General features: G+C 33.0%; 1 long non-coding RNA gene across 2 annotated transcripts; it reads right to left on the bottom strand.

Moving 5' to 3' along the window:
• Nucleotides 1-562: 562 nt before the first annotated feature.
• LOC110891846 lies at nucleotides 563-3,511 on the bottom strand. 2 transcript variants are annotated; one of them, XR_004873142.1, is made up of 4 exons: nucleotides 3,161-3,511; nucleotides 1,260-1,317; nucleotides 975-1,142; nucleotides 563-779 (listed from the first exon to the last, which is right to left on the bottom strand). It is a non-coding gene; the product is annotated as an uncharacterized LOC110891846 (long non-coding RNA). The 2 variants fall into 2 exon arrangements; XR_004873141.1 differs by lacking the exon at nucleotides 975-1,142.
• Between the last annotated feature and the right edge of the window lie 1,445 nt (nucleotides 3,512-4,956).

Genomic DNA, 4,956 nt, shown 5'->3' with positions numbered 1-4,956 from the left:
CTCATTAGTAGTCGGGTGATTTCAATGTGACCCGTTTAAAAATTGGTTTTGTTGGCTTTACGCATTTGGGAGCTTAAGGCCCATGTCTCGGATATCCTTGGCATCATTTTACGAAATGGCCACGACCCCGATACACGGGTGTAGGCGTACACCCGTAATGTGTCTATATTATTAAAGGTATAACCGTTGGTTTCCCGACCACGGCTTTATGCTTTGTGGCGTGTCTATTAACCTTAAACCCAGCATGACCCGGGTGACCGAACGCATAGTAAACATGTAATTCTTTTACAAGATTTAATTATAAATTATCCCAAGTTACAAGGAGTTTGTGCCTTGTGCATTCAAATCAATTTTATCAAACATTTTACAAAAGTGTCGGTTGAATGTATTTACCAGTGTAAACTGACATATTTTCCCCAAAAAGATTGATGCAGGTTCTACTCGTAATAGGCTGGCCACTCCTTAGCATCGTTAGAGTCTCGCAATGTCACACCCCGATTTTTGATTTATGCGGAAGCGTATGGCGAGGTGTGACGAGAGCGGCAATCGTTACAATCAATCGAGTAAACAACATATTTGAAACATAAAAGATGTTCATCCATACATTTGATTCGAAACCATAGTTTACATTACATATGTCTTGTTTGAAACTTGAAACAACAACTTTAACTACATTATTCAAAGTTCAAAACATAACAACCGAAAACGGATGACATCACAAAAGCTTGCGTTCTTGATAACCACTTGAACATATTTTTCCAAAGCCGTCCACTAATCTCCTGTAATACATGTTAATTTTGAAAACGTCAACAAAAGTTGAGTGAATTCATGTTATTTTGTTTTTGCATCAAATGAGTCTCCAAAACATTTGAAGTAATAAAATTCGTTTTTGTATAGTATGATAAAAAAAATTGTATGATCATTAGTGTGTTGCAAGGACACTAATATGTATGCCGAATAGGAGGTAACCAAACCTTGACAATTTATCGTGTGTGTCAACGACACTAGTTTGGACACAAAGGCACTCTTGACGATCGTGGTTATCGTTGTCGTTAAGAGTGGGGCTTGCCAAAACCCAAATAGATCTATCCGTTTGTTCCTCGGTACTTGTTTATTCATTAATGGCCCCTTTATTTTAACACCTATCCGCATGTGATCAAAATAGTTTCATTGTATTATCATACTATTTGTAACATGTATACATCCCCGAAGTTTAAAACTATAAACATTCAAAGTAAAGGGGGAAAACATGAACTCACTGATTTGCGTTCCGTGCAAATCTCTATTCGATTCCTTGTTCGCGGTTCGTTTCTTGACCTACAAGTGTTCTAATCTAGTTAGACACTTAGGTTTGTTTTTGTGTATCATACAAATATTCTATCTCTTATTTTGTTTTTGTGTTTTTCGTATATATATAACTTCCTTGTATATATATTTATTTTATTTGTGTTTGAATGGGCTTAATTTTATTTTTTATAATTTAAGTCCATTTTGGGTATTTGGTGCTTATGGGCCTAGCCCAAATAAATTTGTTTAAAAATGGGTCAAGCCCAAATTTAATTTGTAGGAGTGGGCCTTGGCCCAAAACATTTTATAAAGGTAGGCCTAGCCCAATTTAGTTTATAGTTGTGGACTTAGCCCAAATAACTTTTGTAAGAATGGGCATAGCCTAAATTGTTTTCTAAAAATATATGTAGTCCATAATAATTTGTAATATTGGGTTTTTAGCCCAAGTATTTTGTAAAGTGGGCTTTAGCCCAATTTTGACTAAAAATACATTTTAGTCCATTGTTTTGTAAAAGTGGGCCTAGCCCAAATTTTATTTATGAAAATGGGCATTAGCCCAATTTTTAATTTATGGACTACTTTTTAAAATGCAAAACTTTGGGCTAGTAAAAAATATTAATAGTAATACTTGTATTTTTATAAAAATCTAATTTTTATAAAAATCATTACTTATGCCATAGTTGAACATTTTAGTGCATAAACTTGTGTGACGGTTCGTATTTTGTTATAGTCGTTTATTAATTGTCGGTTTTATTTATTCGTATCGTTTGTCCCGCTGTGTCGTCCGTCACGTTTTACCATTTGCTTTGTTTGTGCCATTTTTGTTTGTCCAAAAGTCCATACAGTCCAATAGTGTCCGAATTTGTCCATTTGTATTTTCGTGTCCAAGGATGGACATTTTATTTCGTTATTCAAGTTCATATATATTTTTGGTAATTTTTGTGGATGTGTAGTAATTTTGTATTTGTTCCTACTAGAACTAACACATGATGTACACATCAAAATATATAAACTTATGATACTTGATGAATATTTTTGTAAGTACACATTTTATCCAAAAATATATACTTGTCATTTTTATTTAGAAATCTTTTTATAAAACATGGATTTATGACTTTGTCCAAAAATTGTTTAACCATGTTTAAAGACCTCAAATAACAATTTTAGTCACAAACTTCTTTGTTAACAACTTTTAATACATCACAAAATTTATAAAAATTTTGCCATAGTTTTGTTTGAAATATGGAATTTTCCCCAAGTTTATACGAAACTTGTTTTCAAATTATTTCAATACAAAACATCATCAAGTATCAATATCTATCAAAATTTGTCAACAAAAGTAGCATGAACATGATATTGTTCTTAACTTTCCCAAAAAGGAAACTTTATTTCTTATTTTTACCAAAAATTTGTAGAGCGAGATTTTATGAAAAACTCTTGTTCTAGATGTCTTACAAAGTCATTTGAAGCATAAACAAGTATTCAAAATGTTTACTACTAACATATTTCTAGCTTTTGATTCTTTCCAGAAATGGAAACTTTATTCAACAAATTTTTCAAAAATTTATTTTCTTGTTTTTAAATGGTTTTTCACATTTTACTAGCATGCATGTTCATCAAAAACTCATGTTCATCACTTTGTTGATGAATCTTGGTTGATCCTACATGCATGTATGTAGATCATATTTTTGAGTAGAAATAACCAAGATTCAAGTTTATTAGCCTAGATTTCTCCAAGTTCATCTCATAATCATAGAAAAATCATGTTTAAAAATAATGATGTTTAGTTGTTTCTTGTTATTTTTCAAGTGGGTTTAGATGAACTTGTAAAAAGAAATCAAGAATAAAAGTAAGACTAGTGTAATGTTCTTACAATTTTTGCTAGGAAATAAGGATGAAGATAAGAAAAATCTTGTTGATCCAAAGCTTCAAGTTTCACCAAAAAGGCTCCTAATAGCTTTTCTAAACACCCTTGTAGCTAGTTTCATCCATGGACCTCCATAAGTGTATGAATTCTTGAGTTTTTAAAGATTGAAATGAAAGTGTTGTAGGGTGTTTTGGTTTGAACGATTTTAGAGAGAGAGAGAGAGTAGGAGATGGAGTGTTTTGATGGTTTTGGGAATTATGGAAAAATGGTAGAGTGTAAAGGTTTCTTTTTGATTATGATCTTCCAAAGACACTAATCCTCCATTTAGAGTTCCAACACCACAACTTAGAAATGTGAGTGGCAAGGGGGACCCACTCCAATTCGTGAATTATGAAGGGGGGAAGAGTTTTTGTATTTTTTTTTAAATCTTGTTTAATCTATAAATTTTAGGAACTTTAATAACTTTGATATTTTATATAAAAATATCTACAAAGGTTTAGGCTCTAATATTTTAAAGTAGTGTGACACTAGGTAAAACTAGTTCACCAAAATTTTTAGTTTGTAATTCGGGTGAAAAAGTCGGTTCGGGTCCTGTACCGGGTTAAATACTGACACCGTGTTTTGTTTAGATAAATACATGACAAAAATTAGTTTTGCACATGCTTTATCATCCGAATAATTAATACAACTTTTTGGACTAAAAATTTTATTATTTTTCACGGTTCCGGTACCGGCTTTACTAACTAGTAGTTTACTGAACTAGCCGTACAGCTTAACGCAATAAGATTCGATTGCGGATTTTGTGTCATTTTTAATACCCATTATATTATTTATGTCAAATAATATTTATTTTTGGGTTTTCGGACAGTTACTGTTTTGTTCTGCGGAATGCTGTACACTTCCGCATGATTGCTGTATTTTTCTGCGGACGTAGACAATTTGGTTTTTAATTGGAATTTTGTAAATAATAAGGCACATATTATTTTTTTTTTGAACAAAGCTTTTTATAGAATATTTGTGTAGACATATCCGTATGTCTTGTTTTTATCGTGTCAGACTGTACCGCGACTAGTACTGACAAGTATTGTTTAACCGCGTTCCTATTGTTAGTCTAGGATATTGTTTCCAATCGCAACGGATTTGTTATCATAATTTACTATGATTTTTGTAATTCCTAGACTCTCAAGACTTTAATTAATTAAAATCAAGTCGTATACGCGAAAATAAAAATTTAAATAGTTGTTCAGGTTGTACGGAATTTTCGGAATTTTGCCGATTGTCACATTCTCCCCCTGTTAAAGAAAATTTCGTCCCGAAATTTTAGGTTGCGTTACTCTTCGTTGGGACTTTCTTAAACAAATGAGGGTACATCTTTTTGAATTTGTCTTCTCGTTCCCATGTGAACTCGAGTCCTCGTTTCGAGTTCCATCGGACTTTGAATAGTTTGATACGACTTCTCCTCGTTTTGTGAATCTTTGAAACTAGAACCTCAACAGGTTCTTCGATGAAATGGAGTTTGTCGTCTACATGGATTTCGTCCGGGGGAATAATAAGTGTGTCATATGAAAGACACCTTTTCAAATTCGACACATGAAAAGTGTCGTGAACGCTACCGAGTGTTTCTGACAGTTTTAACTTGTAGGCGACGTTTCCAATCTTTTCCAAGATTTCGTATGGTCTTATGTATCTCGGGCTAAGCTTCCCTTGCTTACCGAATCTAGCTACGTCTTTCCACGGCGAGACTTCTAGCAACACCTTGTCTCCAACCTCAAAAGACAATGGTTTACGACGTCTATCCGCGT

The sequence above is a fragment of the Helianthus annuus genome, chromosome 11 (assembly GCF_002127325.2).
Source record: "Helianthus annuus cultivar XRQ/B chromosome 11, HanXRQr2.0-SUNRISE, whole genome shotgun sequence".
Lineage (NCBI taxonomy): Eukaryota > Viridiplantae > Streptophyta > Magnoliopsida > Asterales > Asteraceae > Helianthus > Helianthus annuus.
This window is presented reverse-complemented; position numbering and strand designations above follow the sequence as displayed.